Source organism: Artibeus jamaicensis, unplaced genomic scaffold, assembly GCF_021234435.1.
Source record: "Artibeus jamaicensis isolate MK-2021 breed Jamaican fruit bat unplaced genomic scaffold, CSHL_Jam_final contig_64, whole genome shotgun sequence".
NCBI lineage: Eukaryota > Metazoa > Chordata > Mammalia > Chiroptera > Phyllostomidae > Artibeus > Artibeus jamaicensis.
The window spans coordinates 5,949,922-5,956,066 of NW_026521911.1; positions in this window are offsets into that span (position 1 = coordinate 5,949,922).

Below are 6,145 nucleotides of genomic sequence, written 5' to 3' on the forward strand. Positions count from 1 at the left end.
ACTGACATTCATTGCAGTATATTACTGGCAAACATACCGGAAAAACCTAAGTGTCCATTAAGAGGAAACTAGTTACATAAATTATGGTCCATCTAGACACGGATTCTGTGATAGACAGATTTTAAGATGGCCCCTGGTTGTCTCTCCCTACTCAGGCCTAGTGTAATCTCCTCCCCTTCAGTGTGGGTGGGACGTGAAACTTCCTTCTAATCTATAAACTGTGGCAGAGGTGACAGGATGTGACTTCCATGGTTACATCACATAAGATACTAAGTCTGTCTTGCCAGCTGACTCTGTTTCTTGCTGACTTGGATGAAGCCAGCTGCTATGTTGTGAGTTACTCTGTGGAGAGGCCCATGAGGCAAGGAGCTCAGGGTGACCTCTGTCCAACACTTAGCAAGAAACTGAGGCCCTCAAACCTACAGCCCATAAAGAACCAAATTCTGCCAACTGTCATGTGAGCGTGAAAGAGATCCTTCCCCAGTGGAACCTTGAGATGTGAACACTCGGATTGCAGCCTGTGAGAGACCCTGAGGCTGTGGACCAGACAAGCAGTGCCTGGCCTCCTGACCTACAGAAATTGTGAGATAATAAGTGTGTTGTTTTCAGCCACTGGGTTTGTTACCCAGCAATAGACAGCTAATATAGACACTACGCAGCTGTTAAAAGAATGGTGTGATTTTACATATACTGGTGAGAGAATGTACTTCAAAATCATATACTAAAAAAAAGTAAGGTCATAACAGTGTGTATCAATCGTGTGTATGTAAGCACTTGTCTACGCATAGAATATCTCAGGAATCCCTGGCATGATACACAAGATATTAATGTAATGGTTGTCTCTTGGTAAGGCAACTGGGTTGCTGGGAACCTGTTAAATTTTGCTCCATGTACATGGAAATGTAACTCAGAAAATTTTAAACTCTTTGGTTTCTATTTGACTTAGAATTTAATTCTTTACAAGGCCTAAAAGGCCCTGCATAACATAATAGGCCCTGCCTTTCTCCAGCTTCAACCTACATCACTCTTTGAGCTTTGCTCTTTGTGCCTTTATGGCCCACTAGCTCCTAGATCGTAAATTCCTTGATGGCAGGAATGTTTTTCTTGTTTACCTTTTAATCTCCAGTACTTAGCACAGTGCATAACACTCGGTAGGAATCAGTGAATCAATCTGATTTTCAAAGTTTTAAGAAGGATTAAGAGGTAATGCCTAGCCCAGTACTTGGCACACAGCAGGCAGTCAACAGAATTACAATATGGGGTTTTTCCTTTGTACATCACCTGATGGGCTGCCGTACAAATGGGAGCAGAAGCTCATTCTACATCACTACAGAGACCAACAGGTAAAAGTCAGAGGAATTAAAATATTAATTAAGCATTAAATGCCTTAAGATAAAGCCGCACATACTGGGGGTGTGTGTGCTGCATTATAAAGTGGTGAGCACCACCTCACTGCCTAATCAGCTGTCTGCTCTCTGCCAGGAAAACTATAAAAAATAAATCTGCCCCGAGTGCTCTCCGGAGAGCCTTCCTGAAATTTCAGGATTCCATGATTCTGGACATAAGTATACCATGGGTCCTGTCCTTTCCATAGTTGTTTTTGTATAGATAGGTATATTGTTTTTATTTCTGACTTCTGAGAGTGAAAAAAATTAGTACATTTATTGATCTTTCTATAAAATGGGGCTGCTAAATAGAGAGCTTTCCTGTGAGAAACTAATGGTGTATTGATTGAAGTTTTTGAGGTTTACAAAATTGTCTCATTTCAGCTGCCATTAGCACAGAAGTCCATTTCTTTGGAGCACGAAAGGGGATATATGGGTCAAAAGATTTAAACCACAGTCATGCTGGAAATGTAATTTCATCAGATCACTGAAGAGCACAGCATCCTTTTCAAAGGCCACGTTTTTTTCTCCCGCTAACTGCAGACAGAAACTGCATGGGCTGTGCACAGGGGCCAGTTCTCTCTGATACTGAAGTGCTTCCATCCCGCGCTGGTTTCCAGGTGGCCCCAGTAAGAGGGGACGCTGTACCAGTGCTGGGCTGGAGAAACCGCTCCTCTTCCCAGGACCGTCCTTCTCATTCTGGCTCCATCCCTTTGCCTGGGGAAAGATAGTGACCAGGCATACCAGGGCCTTCCTACTTTTCTCTTGTGAGATTTTGGTACACTGTAGATAAGACAGCAGGGCCCTGGCTGGGTGGCTCACTCAGCTGGTTTGAGCGTCCTTCCATAAACACAGTTTGTGGCTTTGATCTCTAGTTGGGGCACACACAGGAGGCAACTGATCAGTGTTTCCCTCTCTAAAATCAATAAACATATCCTTGAATGTGGATTTAAATATAGATACATGTGTGTAGGAAAGTATATATTTATATATTTATATCTATCTATCTATATACAAAAAAGCAGTTAAAGGATGAGTTGTTTATAGGTCGTATTTGTTTAAACTTTGATAGTAAGCTTGGCTTGTTTTTCTTGACTTTGCTTAATTCTAGATTTCAAAACGTTTTGAAACACTCTATTTAGTAATTGCTGGAATCTAGCAATATGTTGCTGAAAACCACCCACATCTCCGCAGTTCTAAACACATGAATACAAAGTATAGTGTTTGGGGAGAGTCCTAGGTTGCAGGCAGAATCTGAGTTCTAATGTGTGTTGGCACCAACTTTAAAAACAGACAAAAACTTATTATGAAACCTAACATATAAAATAGAGCAAAGCATATTTGCTTTGGTTGAAAGATGGGACCAGGTCCAGGGCTCTGAGGCAACTCTCAAGAAACTCAGGGCTCTGCAGAATACTGTGGAAATCTCTGCATCAGGTGGACTCTTCCAGTTATGACATCACACAGCAACCACCAATTTTGGCCTCGTTGAGATGTATCCAAACTCATCCTCTGAATTTTTTTTAGGCTTGCACGCCAATTTGCAAAGATGTGAGGTGCTAGCTACACTGGACCCCTTGTGTTAATGCTGATACTGTAAACATTTAGGTTTTAATCACGGCTTGTGTGGTGTGTTTCATTTATTCGACTGTGCCAACAAACTAGGGCTATCAAAACAAGCGTGGTCTTGGCTCCCAAACTGTTAGTCTCTTGGGGAAAACAGATAAATGAAGTCCTACAGCTGTGAATGGTAGTAGAGCCCTGGCATGGGGGCACATGATGGGGGCACTCAATTCTGGGGGGTGGCAGAGAAGGTAGGACAGGCAGACTCACAAAAAGATGAATTTACTGAACACTTAATATGTGTCAGGCAGGGTTCTTAATTTTTTGTGATCACTTTAAAGACAAGGACTTTGAAGCCAAGGACAGCTATAAAAAAATTTGGCTCCGGGTTTCAAAAAACCGTGGAGGTGAGATTTAAAATCAGGCTGTTTGACTCCAGGGCTTTTTTTTTTTTAAATCCTCACCCAAGGATGTTTTTTATTGACTTTAGAGAGGAAGGGAGAGAAGATGGGAGGGGAGGACGGGGGTGGGGCTGGCAGGAAGAGGTGGGGGGGAGGAAGGGAGGGAGAGAGAGAGAAACATCAGTCGCCACCTGTACAAGTGAACCAGCAATCTAGGTATGTGCCCTGACTGGGAATCCAACCTGCAAGCTTTTGGCATATGGTACAAGCTCCAACCAACTGAGCAATCGGGCCAGGGCTTCTACTCCTAATCATTACACCATACTACCTTTATACTCACAGATATGGTTGCAGTTAAGTGCATTTTGAAGTATGAACAATCAGATGACACGGTGGAAAGATCAGCAACGAGGAAACAGTAAGTGACACAAATACAAGAAACAGCAGAGCGGACTTCCACCAAGATGGAGGCATAAGTGGAGATGCTGTGCTTCCTCACACAACCAAGTTTAGAGACAACTAAATATTAGCAAGAGAAAACACAGCCAGAACACACAAAATTGAACTTTTTGGAAGTCTGATAACAACAAATTCTTTAGCCTGACCAGTAAGAGGGGCGAAACCAGCAGCTGGCAGAGCGGGGTTGCACAGGAAAACTCGGTCAGACGGACTCAGGCGCGTGGAATCCAGGCACAGGGTTGGACCTGGTGGGCAACTCAGCAAGCAATCCTGGGGAAACAGCGAGGGAGCAGGGCTGCGGGTTGACTGTGGTCACGCATCCGTGCGTGGATAGACAAACGAGGGAGTGGGCGATTGGATGGGACCCAGCAGGCCCCACAGCGAGCGGCAGCACAGGGCGCTGCCGTCTCCCCGTTCTGACCCCTCCTCCACATACAGCGTCATAACCCAGCGACCAAAGTGGCCCTGCCCCAGTGAACAACCTAAGGCTCTGCTCCTCACCCAGCGGCAGGAAACAGCAGAGGGGGCTGCCATTTCCCCGCTCTGACCACGCCCTCACATACAGCGTCACAACCCAGTGACCTGGGAGTCCAAGGCTCCACTCCTCAGACTTAACGGGCGTGAACAGAACAAAAATGGCTCAAGAAGATCTCAAAGCTCCAGAGCCTATAAATCTAAACCGATGAAGAAATAGCAAAACTCTCAGACGCACAGTTTAAAACACTGGTGATCAGGATCCTCACAGAACTGGTTGATTATAGCCACAAATTAGAGAAACATATGAAGGCGAAACTAATTGAAATGAATGGAATTACACAGGAAATCAATAGCGATGAAAAGAAAACTGGGACTCAAATCAATGGAGTGGACCAGAAGAAAGCAAATAATGGCCAAACAGAAAAGCGTGAAGAAGCAAGAATTCAAAAAAATAAGGAGAGTCTTAGGAACTTCCAGGACATCTTTAAACGTCCCAACATCCGAATTATAGGGGTACCAGAAGGGGGAAAGGAACAGCCACCAGTGAAAAACTTATTTGAACAAATAATAAAGGAGAATTTCCCCAATCTGGCAAAGGAAATTGACTTCCAAGAAATCCAGGAAGCTCAGAGTCCCAAAGAAGTTGGACCTAAGGAGGAACACACCAAGGCACATCATCATTACATTAGCCAAGATTAAAATGAAGGAGAGAATCCTAGAAGCAGCAAGAGGTAAGGGGACAGTCACCTACAAAGGAGTCCCCATCAGACTGTCAGCAGATTTCTCAAAAGAGACCTTACAGGCAAGAAGGGGCTGGAAAGAGGTATTCCAAATCATGAAATCCAAAGACCTACAACCAAGATTGCTCTATCCAGCAAAACTTTCATTTAGAATGGAAGGACAGATAAAGTGCTTCTCAGATAAGATCAAATTCAAGGAGTTCATCATCACCAAGCCCCTATTATATGAAATGCTAAAGGGACTTATCTATTATAAGAAAAAGAAGTTAAAAGAACATGAACAGTGAAAGGACAGCAAACTCACAGTTATTAACAACCACACCTAAAACAAAAGCAAACTAAAAGGACAGCTAGATCAGGAGTGGAAACATAGAAATGAAGATCTCGAGGAGAGTTAGCAACAGAGGAGTGGGAGGAGGAGACGGGGGGAGAAGGTACAGAAAACAAGTAGCATAGACAGTAGGTAGAAAATAGATGGGGGGGCAAGAATAGCATGGGAAATATAGAATCTAAAGGACTTGAGACACGTGGTCATTAACTAAAGGGGGGGTAATGGTGGGGATGGGGGGGCAGGGTGGAGGGGAATGAAGGGGGGAATAGAACAACTGTAATGGCATAATCAATAAAAAAAAACCAAGAAACAGCAGAGCACACTGGGAATTTTAAATTAAAAAACAGAGGGTGCAGGGGCACTGTGGTGGGGAAACAGGCTCCAGGGGCTGGGCTTCCCTCCCCCTTTGGCAAAATTCCCATCTTTATCTCTGTGATGAGCCTCAAAAGACGTCTGGGAAAATGGAGTGAATTTCAAGAGATCAGATCACTGGATCACCATTCCAGGGGGCCAATACCTTGGAGTCCCTCTGATCTTCAAATAGGGAATAATAGGTAAATAAAAATGTGTGAAAGTTTCTAATGTCAACTAGATAAATGTTGGCTGAATAGAAATGTGCAGCAGGTATTAGGCAAACTGGACAGACACTGTGTATGAAGTATGCTTAAGGAAGGGTGAGACAAGACCGGGCTGCTAAAACCACTGAGGTCTGCCTACACAAGGAAAGTTTGAGAAACGGCAGCCTTACCAAAACTGCAGTGCTGCTATTAAAATAGATGAGCTGTACCA